Below are 26,987 nucleotides of genomic sequence, written 5' to 3'. Positions count from 1 at the left end.
TTTGTCTTATGTATTGAGGTGCTCCTATGTTAGGTGCATAAATATTTACAATTGTTACATCTTCTTCTTGGATTGACCCCTTGATCATTATGTAGTGCCCTTCATTGTCTCTTGTAATAGTCTTTATTTTAAAGTCTATTTTATCTGATATGAGAATTGCTACTCCAGCTTTCTTTTGATTTCCATTTGCATGGAATATGTTTTTCCATCTCCTCACTTTCAGTCTGTATGTGTCCCTAGGTCTGAAATGGGTCTCTTGTAGACAGCATATGTATGGGTCTTGTTTTTGTATCCATTCAGCCAGTCTGTGTCTTTTGGTTGGAGCATTTAATCCATTTACATTTAAGGTAATTACCAATATGTATATTCCTATTACCATTTTCTGAATTGTTTTGGGTTTGTTTTTGTAGGTCTTTTTCTTCTCTTGTGTTTTCTGCCTAGAGAAGTTCCTTTAGCATTTGTTGTAAAGCTGGTTGGTGGTGCTGAATTCTCTTAGCTTTTGCTTGTCTGTGAAGTTTTAATTTCTCCATCGAATCTGAATGAGATCCTTGCTGCGTAGAGTAATCTTGGTTGTAGGTTTTTCCCTTTCATCACTTTAAATATGTCCTGCCACTCCCTTCTGGCTTGCAGAGTTTCTGCTGAAAAATCAGCTGTTAACCTTATTGGGATTCCCTTGTATGTTATTTGTTGCTTTTCCCTTGCTGCTTTTAATATTTTTTCTTTGTATTTAATTTTTGATAGTTTGATTAATATGTGTCTCAGCATGTTTCTCTTTGGGTTTATCCTTTATGGTACTCTGTGCTTCCTGGACTTGATTGACTATTTCCTTTCCCATGTTAGTGAAGTTTTCGACTATAATCTCTTCAAATATTTTCTCAGAACCTTTCTTTTTCTATTCTTCTTCTGGGACCCCTATAGTTCGAATGTTGGTGTGTTTAACGTTGTCCCAGAGGTCTCTAAGACTGTCCTCTATTCTTTTCATTCTTTTTTCTTTATTCTGCTCCCTGGCAGTTATTTCCACCATTTTATCTTCCAGCTCACTTATCCATTCTTCTGCCTCAGTTATTCTGTTATTGATTCCTTCTAGAGTATTTTTAATTTCAGTAATTGTGTTGTTCATCACTGTTTGTTTGCTCTTTGATTCTTCCAGCTCCTTGTTAAATATTTCTTGTATTTTCTCCATTCTGTTTCCAAGATTTTGGATCATCTTTACTATCGTTACTCTGAATTCTTTTTCATGTAGGTTGCCTATTTCATCTTCATTTATTTGGTCTTGTAGGTTTTTACCTTGCTCCTTCAACTGTAACATTTTTTTTTGTCATTTCATTTTTTTTTTTTTTTTGATGGATGGTCCAGCCCTGGAGTTTGCATGCAGTTGGATAGAGCTGGGTCTTGGTGCTGAGATGAGGACCTCCAGGAGGCTCACTCCAATTGATATTCCCCGGGGTCTGAGGTTCTTTGTTAGTCCAGCGGTTTGGACTCAGAGCTCCCACCACAGGAGCACAGGTCCAGCCTCTGGCCTGGGAACCAAGATCCCACATGTTTCGTGGAGTGGTTAAAAAAAAAAAAAAAGAAAGAAAGAAAGAAAGAAAAAAGGAGCAGTACAATATTAAAGAATAAAAAACAAAATAAAATTAGAAAGATAAAAAATATATTAGGAAAAATAAAACTATAATTGAAACAACTGCAACAAGGTAAAATAAAACCGTAGCAGAAAAAATAAAAAAAGGGGGGGGAGGGGCAACAAGCCAAAAGGAGAGATCACTAACAAAGTATAAAGAATAAAATAAAATTAGATGGGTGCTTTGTGACCACCTAGAGGGGTGGGATAGGGAGGGTGGGAGGGAAACACAAGAGGGAGGAGATATGGGGATGCATGTATATGTATAGCTGACTCACTTTGTTATAAAGCAGAAACTAACACACCATTGTAAAGCAATTATACTCCAATAAAAATGTTAAAAAATAAAATTAGAAAAATAAAAGATTTATTAGGAAAAATAAAAATATAAAAGGATCAACAACAATGAATCAATAACGTAAAACAGAACCCCAATCTAAAAGAGGAAAAAAGAAAAATAAAATAAAGCCTTGGCTATGGGGGCGGGGTTTAGCCGGGGGTGGAACTTAGGCAGGGGTGGGGTTTAGGGTGCGGTGGGACCTAGGCAGGTGGGGGCTGACGTTTGACGGTGGGGTGGGGCCTAGCCAGGGCGACATTCAAGAGTGGGGCAGGACGTCTGCTTACAACCTGCCCAGAAGGGGAGAGGCAGTACTTGTTCCAGAGTTTAGAGGTAGGGCCCTGGGTGGTGGGGGGTGGGGGGGAGGCGGGGCTTGGGCTCTGCACGCCAGGAGGGAGTCTCCGAGGGCAGAGGATTAGGCCTGGGAGCCCAACAGGCTCCCTGGTGCCTAAGTGGACGGGGAAAGCACTGGCCCGTTCCCTTCCATTCCTTCATGGCCCTGCACCCCCCGCCCCGTCTCCCCCAGGGTCTCACCCGTTGCCGCTGGACCCCTAACCATGGGTGTGTCCCGCTGGGTGTAGGAACTCCTCCCCTCCCCCAGCCGGCCCTCAGGGGTGCCGTCCCAGAGGTCCGGACTTTACTTTTGCTTCCCCTTCCCTCCCTCTGACTCCCTCAGGACCCGCCTGGGTGGAGGGGGCCTAGGTGGGCAGAGGATCAGGCCTGGGATCTCAATAGGTTCCTGGGGGTCCAAGTGGGCAGGGGAAACCTGGCCACGCTCCCTTTTGATCCTCTGCCCTCCCAAGGGTTCCTAATTTCCCTCTTTGGGCATGGGATCCCTTCCCCTCCCCCAGCCTCCCCTCAGGGGCGCCAGTCCCGTCCGCCTCCACTTCTACTCCCCCTTCACTCCCCCCACACCCCATGTCCTACCTGGTCGCTGGGGGTTCCTCCCGTCCCCTTAGGTGTCTGTGGTCCCCCACTGGTGCCTGGTAGGTGCCCTAGTTGTGAGAAGACTCGAATTCCGCCTTTTAAAAAATTATTGGGAAAAAAACAGAAATTAAATAAGCCTAGAATCTCCTTTAAAAAAAAAAAAAAGAATCCTACCACACCATTTTGGCAAATTTATGAGCAGAATGTACCATGCAGGATAACTTTAAATAACTAATCAACTATTTTTATATAATACAAATCACTATCATCCATTACCACTCCTTGATTAACAATAAATGACCAAGAACAAAAGAACAGACTGCTGTAGCATCACCTGAGACTACTTAATCAGAGAGACTTAGAGAAGTATGATCCCATTGGTGGAATAATACTCAGATCCAACTCCTACTGTGCTACTGAACATTCAGTATTCCTGAGCAAGCTATTTAACCTCTGCACCTCAATCTTCTGAGCTGTAAAGTGAGAATCATCATAGCCGCCAATTCATAAACAGGGACGCTGAAGCTTAATGTAAGATGCTGCATCTAAGCTACCACAACCCAAGAGATTCCAGCAGTTCTTGCTCAAGCAAAACTTCCAAAAGTGCCAAAGTGAACCCCAAACTCTTACTGCTTTCCGTTTTATCTCCAAATATGTGGATGAACATCATGAGAAGTTGAATATTATCACTAGAACATTTAAAAACCAATGCCTGACTCAGAGACATAGTAACTTTATAACAATAGCTGATTTAATGGTTATTTTATAAATGTATTCATTTGTTATATCAGACTAAATATAAATATAAGCATTCCACAGAAGTGTCACAACCCATAAAAGAATGAAATAGTAATAAGATATATTGTATCACATCATAAAATTTGTTAATTCCTATTTTGTTTCTTCCTTCTCTAGCAAAGAGAATGTGCAGAACATACAAAGTGAGAGGTGAAGATGCAGACAGATAAAAAGAAGGGTATAGCCACTCTAGGCCCCCCTGAGCTATACGCTAAAGAAAAGCTGCAGGTGTAACCTCAGAGCCAATACTGATAGACTTTGAAAAAGTGTGGGAAATAAGAGAGGTCCTTAGATATTGACAGTCAAGTGTTATAAAAATGAGAATATCTGATCATTTCACCTTTACATACCAAGGAACACAGGTCATACACTGCTGGAAAACCTAAGTATCAAATCAATTAGCCATCTCTGGTCTAATCACACTTTCAGGGAGGACAGTTGGCTATGCCAAGAACTCAGATGTGTCAGAACAGAGGCTGTAGGACAGGAAGATTCATTTAGAAAATGCAGGAGGACAGGAGCCCAAAAAATCTAGTACAGAGTTAACAGAGAGTACTATAATAGCTTACATGATACAACTACAAAAATATGATAGCATCACTCTGTTACATGCAATAATTATCTATGAAACACAATACAAATAAACTAAGTTATATTTCTGGATAAGAGATTTTAATTTTTTCAACAATTAAAGTGACTTTAGTCTGCATTCTAAAGTTCATTAACTATAGATTCTAGAGCTAATAGCTAAGAAACAGAAAACAGCCAGAAAGAGAAATCAACAAAGATATTCCAATGCATAATTAATAAATTAGAATATTACAGAGCAAATCAAACTCAGTCTTGCCTCTAATTTCAAAAGCCTATATGACTTTTCACAAACTTCATTTATTATTTACTATTTATCATGCGCTACAAGCAGAATAATCTTAGATATGTTTCCTGATTCTACCATGTCACCCTCCTTAAACTTGTTTATCTGGGCATATTAATATATTTCTATATTCTTCATGATTATTTTAAAATATCTAGTACCACTCCTGAAAAATAGTGATTGCCTACTCAGTAACAGAAAAATAAAAGTACTGTGTAACATTATTGTTTATCTTCATAGTCACTTTTTCGCGGGGGGGGGCTGCTTTGGGTCTTTGTTGCTGCGCGCGGGCTTTCTCTAGTTGTGGCAAGCGGGGGCTACTCTTTGTTGCAGTGCGCGAGCTTCTCATTGCAGTTACAGTGTGCAACTCTTTGTTGCAGTGTGTGAGCTTCTCATCTGCTCTTGTTGCAGAGCACGGGCTCTAGGTGCACAGGCTTCAGTTGTTGTGGCACTCGGGCTCTGTAGTTGCGGCTTGCAGGCTCTAGAGTACAGGCTCAGTAGTTGTAGTGCACTGGCTTAGTTGCTCCGCAGCATGTGGGATCTTCCTGGACCAGGGCTTGAACCGGTGTCCCCTGCATTGGCAGGCGGATTCTTAACCACTGCACCACCAGCGAAGTCCCCTAGTCACTTTCTATTCTACCAGTGCAGAAGCTATGAAGATGTGAGTATGTATTCCACTCGCACGCCTCTCCATCTGACAGCTCTGCAGGTCTTTCCACACAAGCTTACTTTAGTTCTGTTCATTTCACATACGAATCTTTAAAATTCCCTTTTGCCCATTTTCTGGATATACTCAATGGCAACAGACCCATTACAGCCATTTTTATATGGCAAATTTCTTGAACAAGAATCATACCATAATCCTACCATAATCATAAAGGTCAAATGCATCACTGCTTCTCCAGGGAAGTCTTTCTATGCAGTAATGAGCCACTTTTCTTTAGGAATCAAAGTCTCACTCTGTTGAGTAAATGACTGCTCACATGCAGACGTTTCTCACTCTAAGTCTGTCAACTATGCCATAACCTTCTCTTTTCTCATTTTTTTTTTGAAATCTGCAAGCTTTTACATATATATGATTGCAGTGCTTGACGTAGAGCCCTGCTGATGGAAAAGCACTCACATATTTGTTGATTTATCATACACCTGTACTTGGAATTTTAAAAACTTCCATATTAGTAATAAATAGAGCTCTTCCTGTAGTGAATTTCACCATATTCAGAGCAATCCCTTCGGTTCTTGTTTATCAGGCACAGTGGACTCACACATGTACAAAATAACCTAAATTCAAGTTATTTATTATAGCATTGCTAGCAAAATATTGGAAACATTCAAATGCCCTTTGATAAAGCACTGGTGGTACATCCATACAATGGAATACTATGCAACAACTGAAAAATGAAAAGACTTTTTTTTAACTGGAACAATCTCCTAGATATTGTTAGGCAAAAAAAATCAAGGTATAAAAGAGGGGTGAAATTATATTTATATATAATATACTAAATGTTATACACTAAATATATTTATATATAATATACTAAATGTTATTATATATGTATATTTTATATATTTAATTTATACAGACTCATACATCTCTGAAAGGATAGTCATTGTAGGGAAATAAGTGTCAAGAGGACAGGGACAAAAGGAAGACTTTTTCACTATATACCCTTCTATTTTTAAATTATGTACCAAACACAATTATTATCTATTCAAAAAATAATTAAACTTTAAAAGAATATATAGTGTGGCAGTTACACGCAGAGGCTCTGTAGATAAAAAGACCTGAGTTTAAGTCCCAGCTCTACCATTAACTAGTGTGTGACCTTAGGCAAGTTCTCCAAGCCCCAGTTTCCTCATCTGTAAAATGGGGGTAATGACAGTTACTGTGAGAATCAGAGCAAATCAAGTATATAAATCACTTAGCACAGTTCCTGGAAACTATTATTATTCAATGTTCTATTTAAATGGTACTGCAGACTTGAAAGTCACAAAGATCATCAATCATTTTTTCTCTTATTCTCAGTGAGCAAATTTTGTTAGTTCCTCTTTCAAAAAGATACAGCATCCAACCATTTATGTCCATTGTATAACCACTAGAGATTGGCCCAGACACGGAAGTATTAGCTAAAGACTTTGAATTTCATAAGAAAGTCAGTTAGAAGCCCCTGCACATTTGCCACTATATACAGACATATCCATATAATCTCTACTCTACTAAATACCAAATGCCATCAATTTGTATCTGTATTCCCACTTTACTGTTTGTAAAGTATTTTCAAACACTTTAGCTCAATTCCTGGAATTGCATCTTGGAAACAGAAGGTCCATTAAAGGACATTCTAATTTTTCAACAACTATGAAACAAGCAGAGCAGGCATTTTTGTTCCTCTTTTGTAGATAAACATTTTTAGTTGAAGAGTAACCTATTAAATATGAATTTAAATGATTTTTATTTTTTAATTTTTTTTATTTTTTTATTTTATTTTATTTTTTTGCAGTACGCGGGCTTCTCACTGCTGGTGGCCTCTCCCGTTGCAGAGCACAGGCTCCGGACGCGCAGGCTCAGCGGCCATGGCTCACAGGCCCAGCCGCTCCGCGGCATGTGGGATCTTCCTAGACCGGGGCACGAACCCGTGTCCCCTGCATCGGCAGGCGGACTCTCAACCACTGCGCCACCAGGGAAGCCCCTAAATGATTTTTAAATAATAAATTAATTAAATGAAAGCCAAAGAAGAGGAGTGACGTGCCAAAGGCCACATGCTTTACAAGAAAAAATAAAAATGCCTAGATTTCAGATCTTCTCTTTTCAGCACTCATTTCACCTACAGTCTTGACAGGAAGTGTGTCTCTTACCAGGACGTCATCAAGCATACTGTTCTTCCCTTACCTAGAAGGCTCTTACCTATGCCAACCAAGACTTTGTTCACAGAAGCTTCCCTGGATCTGGTAGCCCCAGGTCTCTGAATTCTATCTACTGCCATAGCAAACAACTTAGGCCCACACTGATTGTATCTACAAGGATGACCTACAAGCACCTCAAATTCAACATGTTCACAGCAGTAACATATTCACGGCAGTAACTACCTTGCCTCGTTCCTCCACCCTCAACCCTTGCCTGGACTTGCTCTTCCACCTCCACCTCCTGGGACCCCTAGTTCAGTGAATTGTCCCACCGTCACCCACATGGGAAACCATACATCTAAGAGTGATGCTACTCTCCTCCCTCTCCCTAAATCCACCAATCCTGCTTCTACCTCTAACTATCTATAGAATGAATCCGCTTCTCTTCAGAAAGGATGTAGAGTAGGAGAACAGAGAGAACTGGAGAAGAGGGCCCATGCCTAGTCCCCCAGACTTCCAGGATTGGAGAGCAGTGACTGAGAGGTCTGACCCAGGCACCAAAATAGCATGGTTCAAATCCCAGCTTAGGCACTTACCAGCTCTCTGCCCTTGGGCATATTACTGAACTTATGTCTCATTTTTCTCATCTGTCCAGCTGAGAAAATACTAGTAGCTATATCATAGGATCATTATAAAGTGCAAAAGAATTAATATAAAGTGCTTAGAATAATGTCTGGTACACTTTATAGTATACACTACTATTTCCAACAGAAGCATTTTTTTTTTTTTAATGTCATAAGGTATTTGTTCCACAGTGGTGTAAAATCCAAAAGTTTTTCATCAAGACAGAAAATCAAAACAGTCCAATGTCCAATCAATCTGAGTCTCCATCCCACTTAAAGTTTTAGTCACGTTGTGCCTATGGCTACTTCCCTACTGTACAACTGCAATACCTCTTACCTAGATTACTATATCGGCCTCCAGTTAATTGATCTCTTTATTTCTAGCCCTCTCCAATATATTCTCCAAACTGCAGTCAAAATGATTTTTCTAAAATGTGTATCTATGTATGCCGTTCTCCTACTTAAAGCCCTTCAATCATTCCCTATTACTTTGAATTAAAGTCTAGATTTTTTTTAACATGGCTTAAAGAGCCCAATGTGATATGTGTGATATGGTCTCAAGTGTCATTCTTATCTACCTTCCCACCCCGCCATCTAGGCTCCTGTCATCACTCCTTCCATTCCTAAAATTCTTTCAGGTCCCACACCTCTCAGGTCCAGGATTTTAGATATATTATGTCCTCTGCTTGAAACACCATGCCCCATCACTCTACCTCTTACCTGGATAATTGCTACCTACCCTTCAGTCTTAATTTAGATGCCGCTTCATCCAAAAAACACATCTCCTGGCCCCCAAATCTGGATTAGGTGCCCTTCCTATGATTCAAGCAGTACCATATATTTCCCCTATCAGAGCATTTTTCTCAACTGCCTATTTGCTTATCTATATTCCCCCATCAAACTATAAGCTGTACAAAGGTAAAGACCACATCTTTCTTTTATCCTAATGCTCACCACAATGCCTGCCACGTGGCAGGTGCTTCATTAAGTATCTGTTGAATAAATTAATATCACAAATGGGGCTCCAGCAGGTTCATGAATATTTTGCAAGCAACATTAAGTGGAAGGATTTTTTTAAACTAAAGTAAATCAAGTAAATAAAATACTAATAAATACAGAAGTTGAAAGTCTTACAGAGACACTCAATATGACATAGAATCTAATCATTATGACTGTCCAGTGACCAGGTCAGAACCTTTGGGAAACAGCAAAAGAGACCTCTCTGAAGAATATAGGTAGAAATAGTTTCCAGTAATACAGAGGCAAGAAATCATGAGCAACAATACATCTCCTGCTAAGCCTCTGGAAACCAAAAAAAAAAAAAAAAAAAAAAAAAAAATCTATCATAGGAAATCTTTTAAAAATATAAAATACATGCTTCAGTTTCCTGGCCAACTGTAAGTTCTACCACAATGAACTGGAAAATCAACGCCTAAAATCCATGCAGATTAAGCACACTGACAAGTAAAAAATTAATAAATATTCAATCTCACCTCTACCTTAACAGTCAATTTTCAATTCTCTTATTTTTCCCACCTCCATACACAAAGTAAGATTCTCCATCCTCTGTACCTGGGAGCAATTTATACACAGCTCTGGTATTACTTTTATCACACTCTATCGTATTACTTAAGTACCTCTCCTCCACCAGACTCTCAGGAAGACAGAGGTGTATCTGTCATCATTGTATCTTTAAGGCTATCACTGCACATAGTAGGTTTTTGGTGTTTGTGGAAAGGAGAAAAAGGAAGGAAGAGAAAGGGAGAGAAAGAGCAATCTATTTATTCAAGTATGTCGAAAGGTAGTCGTTGAAGTGGTAGAGAACTCCCACAGATGTAAGGAAAAGAAGCCTGAAAGAAGTTAAATTTCTAAAAGTTAACATGCAGATAATTCAGTGAACTTTAATATTAATTAATAACAGAAATAAGGACTACTCATTCTCATCCAATGGCAGTCTACAAGAAAGCTTACAGAGTAAGGAGCTCCATGTAGACTTCTTTATGTAGCCTATGTAGAAGCACAGAGCCCGCCCCCCCCCCAAAAAAAAGGAGGAAGAGGAGGGGGGAAGAGGAGAAGTGGGAAGAGAAAAATAAAAAAATTGTTCCATGCCCCACTCAGTGTCTAAGAAGTCAAAGTGATTCAAACACTTCAAAAATGGTTGTCCATGACCAATATTATTAATATTTTGAGAAAGATGCATGAGGATGTTTTACTATTGGGGGAGAGAAAAATGTTAGATATTCTCAACAGAAATTCATTGTCATATTTTCACTTAGTGACATGACTCTAAAATGTTCAAACATGAAGTGAAAAATTCATTTGTTCAGTGTTTGTAACAGATACTCAAATATTTGAAAAATCATTATTTCAACATTAAATATCACTATTTACATTACACAGTATGCAGGCTGGAGTTAGAAGAAAAGACTATCATGTGGAAGATTTGCTTTTAACAGAGTCAGACAATCTGTTCATTCCCCAAGATGCCAAGAATTTACCTCGCTCCCCAATAAACTTAAAGACATTCCCCATATACTCTAATACCAATAGCCTGGGCTGTGTAAGAGTTCGTGGAAGAGAGATGTAATCTGCTATCATCACATATGCAATGAAAAGTACAAAAGAATTCTAAAAGTCCTATAAAACTTGTATCTTTCCCACCAGGGAAACTCTCCCAGCACAGTGACTTTCTTTTTCATAATACCAAATCAAAGCTTTAACAGCATCCACGTTGTGCTTAGGTTCAGCCCAGAAAACAGACTTCTCTAAAGACTTTGGAAAAGAAACCCAACACTTAGATGGAGCCTTATCACTTCAGAAGAAGGTCTATTCCGAAAGAGAACCATCTGTCCCTGAAGGCTGAGCTCATTCCAGACAGAAGATATGTAACTTCCCCTTTTTTATTAATTTATTGGCATGATAACTCACATCAATTTAAAGGCAGTTCATCCACAATGAGCAAACTGTTTGAAAGCTAAATGCATTAAATCTTCTTTCACGGGGCCTGTAAGTATTTTTTGAAATCTTAGTGGTTTGCACTTAATACTTTATTTTAAAATCAGTTTAATCATATCCTAAAACCAGTATTTCTTCAGGAAGATGGATTTCATTTTACCTCCATATCTATTACCCCAGGTCAGAATTGCAATGCATTGTGATTCCATTTGAAACCACTAATACTGCACTCAAAAATCCAATCAGTAAGGGAGTCTGAAAACACAATTTTCCAAAATGACTATAGTGCTCCTACTTCCTATTCTTAAATATCTAAGACACTAATTGAACATCCATACTATTTTATTTATAGATCTTTCTCAAATATTCTCACAATAAAATCACCAGTTTTTAATTCCCACTTCCACAAAAGCTCTTTTTTTTGGCTTTATTTTGAAGACTTAACAACTGTATTTTTTAAATCAGTTTGATAAATAAGTGTTCAAAAAACAAAATGTTCTTATGAGACTCAGAAGTCTCTACAGCATATAGCTTGATATGCTTTACAACAGTAGGAACACAGGACAAAACTATGAAAGTATAGTAACACTCAATTATACAAAACAGATGTATGAATATGTGTATAAGTATACATGCGCAGGAGATATATATCCACTTTGTGAATTATCTACAAAAGCAATTTAATGTCAGGCAGCTTTTATCCACCATGTCTTCTTGGCTATGGTATGATCATGAATCTAAAATCAATCATATAAATCACTGAAGCAAAATCTAGAATGGAGAAGTAGCCATGTCATAGTATCAGGCAATCACAGAATCCTGGAATTGGAAAGAACATCAAAGGACATCTGATACAGCACGGAATTTCTTTCATAGATCTAATGGATGCTGACATGGACACTGTTGTAAGTTTTCCAACGACAGGGAGCCCATTCTTTACTTTCCCCAAGAAGCTCATTTCATCAGACTCCAGTGACAGGATGTTTCTCCTCATATCAAGCCAAAATTATCTCCCTATAAATCCTCCTGTCAGGTAGTACCTAGTCTGTTCTTACAGATATTCCTAGCCCATCTTTAACAGGTCTCTGTGTTCTAGATATGAAGGAAATGAACATGTTCCCCCTGGTCATATTTCCTAGAGGCTAGGCATCTTTTCTACATCCCCAATACCCTAAGCTGTCCTTCGTATCATTTAAAGACCCTTAATCATCCCAGGCACTTCAGTCTCCTCTTGGTGAAATTCAATTTGCCAGTATCTCTATTAAAAAACGGCATCTAGAACTAAAAATCATACTCCACAAATTATTACCAACATTTATTCACTAGGAAATAGATATTTGGGAAAGAGTCAAACCAAAGAACCCTCTGCTTCCTAGGGAGCAAGTCTTAACGTATACAATGGAAATGGCTAGATAAACAGAAAATATAAATCAATGCTATCCAAAAACAGTGATGAGAAAAGTGGCGGGGGGAGTTTAAAATAGAGTGTCATCAAGCTATTCATTCTGAAAGAAATTAAACCACACTAAGTCCACAACCTAAATTACCTGAGAACTGGTAATGCTAAAGTAATATGACCAAAACTTTCTAAATTTGCAATAAGCACGGTTATATATAGTCATAGCCTTTAAAATAAATTACTTTTAATCTCATCGAAAGAATCAAATGAAATCAAAATACTGGATGTAATTAAGACTGTTTAGTTTCCCTGGAGATTATACGAATCAGACATGTTAAGCATTCTAGGAATGAAACATTTGATACAATTAAGAAAATCCTATTGAAAAAAATTAGTCTGTAAAACAGAGATAATATGGGGCTAAGGAATGGCTTATTAATTACTTATTCAATTCTGAGTATAATAAATACAGCTATTACCATTTCAATTCACTAGTGGCTGAGCTCAGAAAGCTAAAACACTGCCACTCAATCTGCCTCCAGAATCTATTGATCTAATCAGTATAGTCACTGCCTGCTTCATTTATTGAATCACAGAATTATTTTAGGCTGAAAGGAATTTAGATGGAAAAAAAATGCTAGTAAGAAGGAGGACCAAAATTAAAGACCAAAATCTGGTACCTTGTCTTCTATACTTGAACAACCCTTCAAATACTTGAAAGAAGCTGTCATACCCTCCTTTCCCGCCCTAACCAATCTTCTTTCCAAGGCCAGTTCCTTCAATGACTTATAATATAGGGAGGATCTCAGAACAAAGTCCTATATAAGTGACCTCTGGAAATTCAGACATGTTCTTTCATGTCTGACGGGCCAGCTCAGACTGTGTCTTGAGGGGATAAATGAGTGGCTATCGGGAGGAGGCTGCCCCCAACAAGATGAAGCCTCTTGAGCCCCACTCTTCAACCCCTCAGTTACTCTGCATAAGTCAAGCAGGAGGGACCTGAGAGCCACAGCCCTGGCGCAGAGCCACTCAGTAAGTGACTATGGAAGAAGATCAGAAGAGAGGCTATGACTATGCCAACATCAGAAACACCAGGGGACAGCACCTCCAGTTCAGGGGCCTTCCCCTATACCTGGCCTTTCTCCAATAGCGCTCTCTCCACTAGGTCTCAGCCAACCTAATGGGTCTTTCCTGTTTCTGACTAAGCCCTGGGGCAAACAGGACAGAGACTCCTCCAGAGAGTATATAGCCACAGCGGGAGCCCTCCATGAGGATAAGGTCATAATCCCAAAGTAGACAGGCAAGTAACCTAGGATGATATTAAAGTGGCAGGATGCTATAACAAGAGAAGCAAGATGGCAAAAGCCCAAAATATTAGATGCTTGGGGGAAATGCTAAAGACAAAAGACAAAGAAAAGGAATTTTTTAAGCTAGGCTTAACATAAGAAGAATAAAGCCAAGACAGTTGTTAATTCTTAACTACAAATTATGCTTCTGTCTTCTCCATCCAAACTGACCTCAAATCTCAGCCCAGCATAACAGGCTCTTTGTAAAGCTGGGCACTGCTGGCCTGTCAGTCATTGTCTTCTACTATTCCCCTGGATATCAGCTTCCTTAAAGACCTACACTCTTCCCCACCTCCAGGCTTTTGGGCCTGCTGTTCATCCGGCCTCAGATTCCTTTCCCCTTCTGCTCATCCTCCCTTGACTGCCCCAAGCAGACCAGGGAGTACTCTCCTCCAGCTCCGATAGCACCAATCCATGTGTCTCTTCCAGCACCTCCCATGGGATATGATCATTTCTTGGTTTGCTCCCCTCCAAAACAGACTGTAAGCTGTCAAAGACTGTATCTTCATATTCCAAGAATCTAGCATAGTCTGGCTCTTAATTTAGTAAGTGAATGAATCAAACATAGGGAAGTAGGATAAGTAAGGTGACAATCATGTGCCAGGCTTTGTCTCATGTATGCCTTTTATCTCTTCTCTACTGACTAATGACAGACATACAGAGAACAGTGCCTGAAACACACGAAGTGACCAATGAAAACCAACTGAATAAATCAAGTGAATAAACATGAAAAGAGCTTTGACAGATTCAGCAAAGTGATATAGTCATGAGTATGAAGGTCCCTTCCAGTGCTAAGATTCTAAGGAGTTTTAAAAAACTGTACTTATACAAATTTCCCAGAAGATTTGGAAAAGAGAAAAGGGAAACTAGCATTTATTGAGGAGCTACAAATTTGTTAGGCACTTTATATATGATATTTGATTTGCTTTTCATAATAATCCTGGGAAATTGGGATTATAATCCCCATTTTACAGATAAAGAAACCAAAGATAGAGATGCAGAGACAAAATTTGAACTCAGGTGAACCTGACCCCAATCCTAATCTTTTCCCACACTGCACACATGAATCCCTGGGAGAAACACAATTCTCCCTTCCCTATCACTCCATTCCAAGGAAAAGGAGTTCTGAAACAAGCCGAGGCTCAATCAGGTCATGATTCCAGAGGGTAGAGCTTTCAATGGGAAGTATGAAGAGGTGAAAAAGCTCTACCTTCCCTTGAGAATACCCCTCTTTTCCTTGTCGAAAGGTTCACAACTCTTCCCATGTTCCTCCCATGAGTCTGGAAGGAAAATTGTAGGACCTCTCCAGCTTACAAAGGGCCTCTCCAACGCCTCTTTTACTCTTCCCGTTCCCCAACAGGTCAAGTGGCAATCAAGTTATAATTCAGAGGAATGACGGCAAGGAGAGAGCTATGTGGGTCTACTTGAGGGGCCTTAGATTAGAGGGGGAAGCAGCCCTGAAGCTTACACATCCCCTGCAAGCCTATTCACCAAGTTATAAGCCTACATACAAATGGTAACCAAAGTCCTAACTAGCAATACAGGTATTTCTTTGCCTAGAATGTCTTCTGTAGGATGGTGGCATCTAACTGAGGTGACAAGGAATCAGCCAAATTTTGTTTCCCCAAAACATGACTCACAAGTTGACTTAAACAAATAACGTGAGGTATACAACAAATGGTCCTGGGACAACTGGTTATCCTCAAGCAAAAGAATTAATTTGGACACCTACATCACACATATATAAAAATTAACTCAAAATGGATCAAGGCCTAAATACTAGAGCTAAAACCACAAAACTCTTAGGAAAAAAACATATGAGTAAATCTGACCTTGAATTAGGCAATAGTTTTTTAGGTATGTCATCTAAAGCCAAACGACCAAAGTAAAAACAGATATATTGAACTTCATAAAATTAAAACTTTTGTTCCTCAAAGGACACTACCAGGGACTTTCCTAGCAGTCTAGTGGTTAAGACTCCGTGCTTCCATTACAAGGCGCATGGGTTCAATCCCTGGTCGGGAAACTAAGATCCCACATGCCACAGGGCGAGGAGGCCAAAAAAAAAAAAAAAAAAGATCCTACCAAGCAAGCAAAAAGACAACCTACAGAATGGGAGGAAATGTCTGCAAATGATATGTCTGATAAGGGTCTAATATCCAGAACATATAAAGAACTCTTCCAACTCAAGAATAAAAAGAGAATCCAAATTAAAAAAATAAAGGAGTTAAATAATACTTCTCCGAAGAAGATATACAAATGGCCAAAGATGTTCAACATCATTAGTCATCAGGAAAATGCAAATCAAAAGTATAATGAGGTACCACTTCACACCTACTCAGATGGCTATAATCAAAATGATAGACAATAACAAAGGGTTGGGGATGGTATGGGAAGACTCCTCATACATTACTGATGGGAATGGTGCAACCACTTTGGAGAACAGTTTGGCAGTCTTCAAAAAGTCACACATAGAGTTACTGTATGACCAGCAATTCTACTCCTAGATATATACTCAAGAGAAATGAAAAGATATGTTCACACAAAAACTTACACACAAATATTCATAGCGGCATCATTCATAACAGCAAAAAAGAAAAAGAAGAAACAACCAAAATTGCCATCTACTGAGGAACGGATAAAAACAATGTGGTATATCCATATGATAGAATTTTATTTGTTTACAGAAAAGAATGAAGGACTAACACATACTACAACAGAAATGATGCTTGAAAACATCATGCTAAGTGAAAGAAGCCACATGCAAAAGGGCCCGTACTGTATGATTCCATTTATATAAAATGTCCATAATAATAGGCAAATCCATAGGCAAAGAAAGTAGATTAGTGTTTGCCAGGGGCTGGGGGAGGGGAGATGAAGAATGACTGCTAACGGATGTGGGGTTTCTTTTTTGGGGGCAATGAAACATTCTAGAATTAGATAGTGGTGATGATTGCAAAACCTTGTGATATACTGAAAACTTAATTTTACACTTTAAAAGGATGAATTATATGGTATGTTAATTATATCTCAATAAAAAAAGGTGAGCTGCAAGTATAAAAATGAGCTAAGTGTACACATTATAACATGTACCATCAAAGAGATAAAACAGAAAAGCAATTAAGTTAACTTGAAAATCACTGCTGGACATTGGTGTTTACTTTCATAATAACAAATATGAGAAGTATTGCATTTTATTGCCATAAACTGCACAGCAACATAAAGAAGATTGAGAGGAAAAATTAATTTGATTCCATGAAAAACGTCCAAGGATAAATATTTGCTTTCTTCCCAATATCTCAGCTGGTTGTAAGCTGAGCTCCCTGGAGCAGATATAAGAGCCTCTATGTTAGATTTGCTGACAGCAAACAGACTTGAAAGAATTCAAGTATAAGAAACTGAGCCTCAGACGCCCTGCCTTTGGTAAATGGTAAATGGATTCTCTCCCAGCAAGCTCTGTCACTGCAGACAAGCATTCCACCATGATAACGACAAAGTAACAGAGTAGAACTTTCAATTACCAGCATCTCAACCTTAGAGACTGGATGAACATCTTCCATAAGGCTTTTCTCAGATTCTCTGAATGAATGTGTGAGTCCAAATGACCAGTTTTTCCAGGTGAACACAGTTCATGTCAAGAATATTGAATCACAAGCAAACTTTGTACACATACAATGTAAAAGTAAAAACATAAGACAATATTATAGAACTATGCCTGGAACATCGTAGGCACCCAATAAATACTTGTTGAATAACGTTTATATAGTTAATAATATCTACTACATAACTTAGATCAAATACTAAGGCAAACAGTAGCAGTATTTCTAAATCAACTTATCTTCATTAATAAAGTTGTTTTTTTCTTGCTTTATTCCTGATGTTATACCACACCCTTATTGAGAGTCAAACTGAAAAGTCAATGGTTATTAAGAAAGATAATTAGTCTATCATAAGTAGAAAGGATATTCTGATTAATTCTAAAAGTTACTGCCTCTCATCTTACAAACCTTCCTGAAATAAAACAACTTCGGGTTAATAAAACTGCAGAAATTTGTGACGTGGTTAATCTTTCATGCACCCTAAGATTTATTTTAGTTAATAAACTAAGAAAAAGATATATTGATACAGTTTAATAATAAGTTGTTTACTCTTCACATTCTGGAACCCTAAGACAGATCAAGCAAAACACAATTCACCTCACTGATCCCTATTGGAGCTCAGTAGGAAGGGAAGTTCTTTCTGAAGCACATATTAAAGCACACTAACTTACCAATGCCTAGAAGGTCAGCAATTAATTCTACATTACATTTTCCCTTTTTTAAGCCTCTTTTAAAAACAGGGGATTAATTTCTCAGAATGTAACAACTGTGGGTGCTTGAAATACTATATAGAATCATCAGATGGGTAAAAGAAGTAGAAAATCTCTTCAGAGATCACATCTTTTCCTCTTTCAGGACACTTCTGAAAGTCTCTAAGGATACCATTCTACAAGTTCACGATCTATGACAGACTGTCAGAAAAAGTCTTCGTCAGTTTCTTTTACAGCAGTATAAGCTCTTTTCTTCTATCTTCAAGGAGACATAAAGATGACATGAGTATCACCCTTTACATCATCATCTTTTAGGTTTTTTATTGGAAATCACACTACTCAACTCTCTCTCACTTTCATTAACTCTTCCTTGATTTGCTGACATCACAAAATAACATTTTTAAAGAAAATGTAGTTTGTTAACTGGTCTCTGCATGAAAAAGACTTTCTAAGCATAAAAAGCAATGAATCAAAAAAGAAAAGGTTAACAAGTAAACAACATAAAATTGTTTTAATTTCTATAAATGAAAAGCCATCATAAATTAAAAGAAAAGGTAATTGTAGGAGAAATGCCCCAATATGACAAGCAAGGGATAATATTCTTACTCTATAAAAAGTTCACACAAATCAGCGTCTGGCCAAGACAAGTGCCCCCTACCCTGTCCCGCATTCCCCTCCTCATCCGTACAAGAAATTGCTAGGTCCCTACAAAAAAAAAGAGGTTACAGCTTCTTTCTCCCAGCTTTCATGATCACTGTGCCTTTCTTCTGCCTTAGTCCTTTGCCTCCTACCCGGATGCCCTTTTTCTTCTCAGCCCTGTTAGCCAGGAGATTCAGATAAACAGCCTGATCTTGATTTCAGATTTTCCCCAAGATCCAGCCTCTGAAACACTGCTTTCTACATTGCTCTGTAACCTGCAGGCAAGTAACAACTCACCCCAGGCTCCAGGGATACCTTATCCAACTAATTCCAGCCAAAGCCCAACATATTGGCTTCTGCCTGCGCTAGGGAGGCAGAAATCAAACAATTAAACAATTAAGAAAAAAACTGAGACTCCAATATAAAAACCATCAAAGAGCTTGCGCAGGCAATCTAACAGCTAATAAGATTTTTAATGCTGTAACACATTAATAATGGAAGATGTGAGTTAAAATGAGGTACTATTTTTAATCTGTGAAATTTGCGAAGATTTTTTAAAAAAATAATAATGCTAACACAGGTGCTGATAGCAGGATGGTAAACTGGTATCTCTTTCTAATGGTGGCAGCATGTGTGAAGAGCATTCCTCTGCCCTTTGACCCTGCAATGTCATTTTTAGGAACTGATCTTCAGTAATCAAATATCTAGTCAAAAGATTTAAGTATAAAGATATTCATCTCTACATTTTTGTACGTGAAATGTAACTATCCAACAGTAAGTAAACTGCAAATAAATTATGCTTTGTCCACAGTGTGGATTATTATGGAGCCAATAAAAATGATATAGTAAGAGCTGACTATTCTATAGCACTGATTAAGGACCACTGACTGTCCTAAGCAGTTAACATGTATTCAGTCATTCACTCCTCCAACAACATAAATGGAAACTGTGAGCTATGTAGGTGTTAGTATCATCTCCATTTCACAGCTGAGAAATCGGAGGCACAGAGAACTTATGTAATTGGTTCAAGGTTACACCGGCACAGACTCACATGCCCTTTTCTGAAATTCTAAAATCCAAAAAGCTCTGAACACCACGTGTTCTCATAAATTTGTGGCAAATTCATTTGTTGGCAAAACCTGACCTGAACTGAAGCAAAAGTATGTATAGTCTTTACTTACCCCACTTTGAGTGAAGTTATCTTGCTAAAGAAAACTTAATGCATTTGATTACAGAGTGCTGCCCCAGACCCCACTAGAAGGGATGCAGTTTATACACCATGTTGTCTTTCTATAATCTGAAAAATTCTGAATTTTAAAGCACAGACAGCCCCGCGAGTTTCATATAAGGAATTGTGGCAGAGCTGAAATTCAAATCTATGCATCTGCTTGGCTCTGGAGTCTGTGCTCTTAACCACCATGGTTATTTTGAGAGCCTGTTTAATGGCATGGGGAAATTCTTATAATTAAAATATTTAAGTATTTATTAACTACATACTATGTGTCAGACACACAGACAAAATTAAAATTGGGACAGTGCTACTAAGGACAGATAACTGGTGTCAGAAGAGCCTATACCCTAAGGGGGCTTGTCCTAGACAGACTGGTCAGTGGCAGTTTTCCTGAGGAACCATCTGATCTGAGAAGTGAAGAATGAGCAAGAGTTAACGAGAAGAGGGAAGAGCATACCTGGAAGGAGAAGAGCATGCTCAAAGGCCCTGTAGTAGGAGGGAAAATGGAGACAAAGGATTCAGAGTCAGTGTAACTGGAACACAGAGAACCAGGAGAGCCTAGTGTAAGATAAGGCTAGAGAGGAGGTAGATGCTACAGGACCTTATAGGTGGAGTAACCATTTGTCCCAGTTTGCCTTAGGAACAGTCCCAGTGTAAATAATAGCACTCTCTTTTACTCTCAAAGGTATCCTGGTCTATATGATAAAATATATGGCCATCCAATTTATCGGCCACATTAAAGAGTCGTGCTTTTATCCTAAAAGCGATATGAAATCCTGATGGATTTTAAGCGGCAGGGGGGCAGAAGAAGGGTATCGTAATGAAATTTTAATTTTCAAAAGATTAGTCTTGCTACAGGGCAAAGAACAGACAAGAATACTGAAAGGATAGGGTGAATACCTTTAGACCAGTTTGGAGGCTACAACAGGAGACCAGGCAAGAGACAATGGCAGCTTGGTCCAGGGTGACAGTAGTAGAGACAGAAAGAAGTGGATGGAATTGAGTTTGGTTTGAACGTAAAATAAACAGACCTTGATGATTTCCACACAGAAAGAGTGTCCAAGACTTCTGGCTTGCAAACTAAATGGATGGTGTTGTGATTCACTAGAGATTTACATGAGCTAGAAATTTAAATATGTGAGGCATCTGCATAGCAGCTGTAATTTGAAGCGGGGGAGCCTGTAAGAGTGCCTAAAACAAGAAAAGTTTAGGTTCAAAACCTGCTGATGTTTATTTCCATTGGCAGAGCCCTCTTCCGATGCAGGACCCCATTTTCTGGTTGAATACTGGAGCTGTTTGGTGGTTAGACAAAAGAGAAGGTCCCCCTTGCCTGGTGATATGGGACAGGAGGAATCAAACCACGTGCAGCATGTAAACACCCGTTACAACTAAACCCCAGGTGCTTGATATTTACTGTTCACAACGCAGTCTCACATACAGGCTCCTTGGAGCCCACGACACTTGGTGAGAAAATGTGGTCTGCATTTACGGATGAGGAAACTGAGGTGGAGCGCTTAAATTACCTGTCTACACAGAGGCTGCTCTTACGCCATACTATCTCCTCAAATGTGCCATCCACTGTGTGCAAGCAACTACACTAAGTGCTGTAAGAACTACCAAATAATGAGGTCCTACTATGTGCCAGGCTCTAGGAAATTAAAAAGAGAGAGAGAAAGGAAAAACAACGCAACTTCAGAACTTTTAAGGATGTGTTACACTTACCCTAGAGTAAATTCGCTTTAAATTTCAAAAAGGTTCACGTCCCAAGGTGGGGTCGAGGTGAGAAGGTGGAGATGAACCGGGCAGCCAGGGACCACCCCAAACACCGACTCAGGGGGAAATGAGGTCCCAACGTCTGGGCCCCGGGAAACACTAGGAAGGGACGGCGGGGGCCACCGGCCGACTGGTCAACGGAGGCCCAGCTGCCCGTTCGCCTGCGCGTTGCCATAGCAACGGCCAGGTCGGCTTTACCCCGGAGCCTCCCGCCCACTTCCGCGGGGTCCGCCCTGCGCCGCAACGCCAGGGGCCACTCACCCAGGCCGTCGGGCGGGCTGGCTCCCAACTGGCGCGCACACTCCGCGCTGGTGGTCGCCAAGTCCGGAATTCCGCACCTGGAGAAACTTTTCGGCCGGCGGGGCAGCCTTAGGGAGGTGGACGGGGGCCGCGTTGGGACAAAGCGCGTCGGCTTGGCGCGAAGCCCTTCTCCCTGCGGCGGGGCTGGCGAGGAGGGTTCTCCCAGGTGCGTTCGGAGGCGTTCCCGCGAGCAGCTCCTCTTAGCGATGGACCTGAGAAGCCTGTCTCGGGGACAGAGAAGCAGACCTGTTACACTTTATAACAGTCATATCGCACTACTGAGGTGATGTCCAGGCTAGTATTCTCGCTCAGGCCCGAGGCCTCGTGTTCCAGCTGGTTGAAGCTGGGGCTGTAAGCCTCGCACTGCATTGGGTTCCGAGCTGGCCTAAAAGTAAGGGAAATGAGTATCAGTGCTGGGGGAAAGGCCCCCGGAGTGCAGGGTGTTTGTGCCCACGGAGGCGCTGAGAAGGCTCTTGAGAGATCAAATGACAATTACCAGGAATATGTTTTAGCCACAAATCTCCGTGGAACCATCTGAATGCGTGCCCCCCTGCAATAGAGGCTAGAAATGCGGGCTCCAGCTGTATGCTAATGTATTTCTGACCTGAACTAGTAATGGCTTCTGTGGACACGGGTCTTGCTCTCTAGCAGCTGCCGCGGGGGTGGGGGGACGAGGGGTGGGCTCAACTCTCCAGATCCTAGCCTAATTATTCAGGCAGATGTCCTCTAAAATTTATTTGATTAATAGCCAAGAACTTGGTACAGCAGGTCGATTCATTCTATTGCTTAGAGGTAGAAGTCCACCTTTGGCAACGGGTTCCTCCTGTCAGCTTCATCTGAAAACTCATAATGGCCGTGGTAAGCAACCGGTAACTTCAGTTTTGCAAATTTTTCGAACACAAAAATAATCCCCACCATGTCCTGTACTCTAGAACTTTGGGGTATTGGCCAGACTTTGTTTTGAAGAAGTACAGAACTGTGGTCTAACAAGGGTCTGGAATAGCCTGCAAGAATTTTCTCTCTGTCTCTCTCCCCCAACCCTGCCTCTATCCAAACATGAGTGTTAGTGCCACAATGTCCGACAAAAGAAGATAAACTCTACCATCTGCTTCACTGAGCTGTGAAGTGTGTGGATCTGCCTTTAGTCAGCAGCTAGGTAGTCTTACACTCCACAGCCTTACCAAGAAATAACTTTGAACTGTCCACTTTCTCATGCCTGTGAAAAGCCTGGTGGAGAGAAACTACAGTTCCGGAGAATTGTTTGAAAGGCATGCAGATGACCCCCTCCTCTACATAGTCTCTGGGTCAAGTGAGTTCCAAACCTGCTATAAATCAGAGACATCCGAGGAGTTCTGTTTGTTTTGCTTTGTGTTTAAATACAGATTCACAGGACACGCTTCCAGAAATTCTGATTAAGTAAATCTCATGAAACCATTTTTAAAAGATCTTCATATGAGCTTGATACAAAGCTAGATTGGGAACCACTGGGCTATGTTTTATCCTGAATTAAGCCAGACCATCAAAAAGCTGTTTGTACCACTTTTTTTCACCCTTACAAAATTGTCTCTACCAAGTCATGCTTTACCCTTATGCCATCTGCTTATATTGAGATGCTATTAAAAAAAGATACGCATGACACCTCTGAATTTACTGGAGGGATTATTTTAAGAATGATGTTTTTTACATCCCAGTAGCAGAATCCTACCATATTGCCCAGCCCAGGGTTTTTCAAGTTTTTTGGACGATAATCCACCAAAAGAAATATGTTTTACATTATCACCCAGTACACAGGTACCTACACATTTAATAACTAAAACAAGTCTTATAAAATATTACCCATTCCACATGCATTTTATCACTTTTTAATGCTGGCTTCCACCCGTTAAATGATTTATTGATGAGTTGCAAGTTGCATTTTAAAATCAGCAGTATAGGGACTTCCCTGGAGATCCAGTGGTTAAGACTTCACCTTCCAGTGCAGGGGGTGCGGGTTTGCTCCCTGGTCGGGGAGGTAAGATCCCACATGCCTCGCGGCCAAAAAGACCAAAACATAAAACAGAAGCAATATTGTAACAAAGTCAATAAAGATTTTAAAAATGGTCCACATCAAAAAAAAATCTAAAAAATTAAAATAAAAATATAAAATCAGCAGTATAGCCAGGTATCTTTTTCTGGAAACTAGCCCTAATCCTCAGACAAACTAGGCCACCTGTCCACAGTCTATTGCTCCAATAGCAGTACCAGAGCCAATGCAATCACATCTTTCTCCCAGGAATTTGGAATTAGGACTGAGAGATTTTAGTTTTTCTAAATCTAGGTAGCTAACATAGAAACATAGAATGCTGTAATATTGAAAGTCAGAAGCTATCCACAGACATGCCTTCCCATCATGTGGCCTGGAGAAATGCAGAAAACCAAGTTGCAGGAAAAATGTGAAAAGAACAGGAAGGATGAAAGAGATTCACAAAGAGGAGAGAAGAGACCAAAAGTGTTGTGACAGCTTTCCATCCCTGATCATTTTATTTCTTGAAATGAGCTGCATTCCTACCTTTGAATTCCATGTAATATTCCAAATCTTTACAATAAGATGCACTCTTTTGCTTATGCTGGTTCAAATGGTTGTTTCTGTTATTGCAACCAAGATGAACCTAATTATATTGGTTTTATATGGCTTTTGTAACAAATTACCACAAACTTGGTGATTAAACAATGTAAGTGTATTATCTGGCAGTTCTATAAGTCAGAAGTCTGACACAGGACTCAATGGACTAAAATCAGTGTCAGTAGAGGAGAATCTGTTTCCTTGCCTTTTCCAGTTTCTAGAGGTTACCTACATCCCTTGGGTTCATGGCCCTTTTCCTCCATCTTCAAAGGCAGCAATATTGCATCTTTCTGACCGTGCTTCTGAGGTTACATCTCCCTCTGATTCTAGCTAGAAAGGTTCTTAGCTGTTTTTTTTTTTTTTTTTTTTTGCAGTACGCGGGCCTCTCACTGTCGTGGCCTCTCCCGTTGTGGAGCACAGGCTCCGGACGCGCAGGCTCAGCGGCCATGGCTCACGGGCCCAGCCACTCTGCAGCATGTGGGATCTTCCCGGACCGGGGCACAAACCCGTGTCCCCTGCATCGGCAGGCGGACTCTCAACCACTGCGCCACCAGGGAAGCCCAAGGTTCTTAGCTTTTAAGGACCCAAATGATTAGATTGGGTCCACCCAGAAATTCCAGAATAATCTCCCCATCCCAAGGTCCTTAGCTTAATCACCTCTGCAAAGTGCTTTTTGCACAGAAAGTAACGTTCACAGGTTCCAGGAATTAGGACATGGACATCTGGGGGAAATGTGGGGGTGGATCCACACTAACATACAATCACTCTATGCCTTAATGTATTTCAATCCTGAGTGTCAGGGAAAAAAATCTTTTGCTCCTTGAAAAACTGATTTCCTTATAAAGAAAGAAAACCATGAAATTGATCACTTTTCCCTTTTCACCTTCGCTTCTAGGAAGACAGGAACCAAATGTGCAGCTCAACATTAATAATTTTGTCAAACTCTACTGCTTGCATATCAGTGTTACAACTTTCTTCTGTTCTCTCTCTCTTCCCTCATTTCTACCTTTTTTCTTCATTGTATTGACTGTATTATTTTAAGCTGCTTCAGATATTTTGACTTGTTGTTTCCTCTGCCTATAAGGCTCTGCCCCCATACCTCCACAAGGCTGGTTCCTTTTCATCATCTATATCTCAGCTCACATGCCACCTCCTCAGAGAAGCCTTCCCTGATCCCCCTATCTAAAGTAGTCCCTCCCACAGTCTATCACATTACTTTACTTTGTTGTCCTAGAGCACTGAACACCATCTAAGACAAGCTGATTTATTTTCTTTCTTCCCTCACTGGAAGTTAAGCTTCAAGACAGTAGGGACCCAGCCTCTTTGTTTATTGCTTTGCTCCCAGTACCTGGAACAGTGGCTGACAGTTAGTAGCTATTTAGTAAAAAAAACATGGCATTAGTAAATGAAAGAATGAATAAAGGAAGCACAGAAAGAAGGAAAGAAGAGATTTTGTAGAACATGTTGATATATAGACGGATAGATAAATAGGTAGATAGGTTGACAGATAGACAAATATTCATTTCTGATATGCAAATGTCACCAATATTTATAGGGAAGAATCAGAGAAATTACACAAGGAAGTAAAACATAACTCCCTACAATATGTTCATAGAGCTACTGGGTTTTCTTGGGGAACCCTTTATGTAAATGCCTTAGACAGAAAGTTTCTTGAAGTTTTCCAGTGGCTCAAGGCAGCTACCTTAAATATCCCGGCTGGTTACCATGTCTGAAGTCATCAGTTCTCAGTGAGGTGATGGATTGCAATACCATGACTCCTAAGAACAACAAACTCTTGACACTGCCAAGGGAGCTCAGTCTATTCCAGGGCTCATTACTGCACAGCAATCGGCTCTCATTCTAGTCCAGTAATTATCAACGTCACCACTGGCAACAAGTGTTATATGCTGTTTACTTAAACACTCTATGGTAACGTCGTTGTTACAATGCAATATCAAATTGCTTGACATTTAAGAGAGATCAGAATCGAAGTCTGTCAATATAACAAAACATAGAAGCAATTAGATAGTTTGTTCCAGGGTTTGTTGACCCTGTTAGTAAAAATACCAAAGTCTTGGAGGGAAGAGATGGACTTCAGTTTTCATAAGTCAAGAAGCAGTTGATTTACACATTAATTACAATTTATCTGTTATTCAAAAGACTTTTAAAAGACTCTATATCACAAAAACATCACTCCATATTTTTTCTGTTCTATAAGATAAGTTATGATATTTTTAAATCATTATGTGTTATATTAAGATTTCTTAAATTGGGGGACATGTCTTTGAAAAGTGTATAATGCAAAATGTAACTTTATCCTAATGATAGCTCTTTGATTATTGGTAGGCTCTACCAATTTATACAAAGTCTTTCCACTTTTCTCTTCTCCTACCTTGACAAAAGTAAAAC

The 26,987-nt window shown here is 39.8% G+C and overlaps 1 protein-coding gene across 9 annotated transcripts in view; it reads right to left on the bottom strand.

The window, feature by feature from the left end:
• STK33 (serine/threonine kinase 33) overlaps nucleotides 1–22,236 on the bottom strand; it is a 173,794-nt gene extending 151,558 nt beyond the window's left edge. For 4 of the 9 annotated variants that reach the window (XM_079929187.1, XM_079929185.1, XM_079929183.1 and 1 more), the window contains exon 1: nucleotides 2,886–3,516. The gene's annotated coding sequence lies outside the window, so the exon portion shown is untranslated. Of the gene's footprint in view, nucleotides 1–2,885; nucleotides 3,517–21,625; nucleotides 21,878–21,937 lie in introns of those variants that run through there. The other 5 variants (XM_079929182.1, XM_079929184.1, XM_079929179.1 and 2 more) reach the window with 4 other exon arrangements.
• Between the last annotated feature and the right edge of the window lie 4,751 nt (nucleotides 22,237–26,987).

Source organism: Stenella coeruleoalba, assembly GCF_951394435.1.
Source record: "Stenella coeruleoalba genome assembly, chromosome: 8".
NCBI classification, from domain to species: domain Eukaryota; kingdom Metazoa; phylum Chordata; class Mammalia; order Artiodactyla; family Delphinidae; genus Stenella; species Stenella coeruleoalba.
Note: the sequence above shows the minus strand (reverse complement) of the source record. Positions and strands in the feature narration are given on the sequence as shown.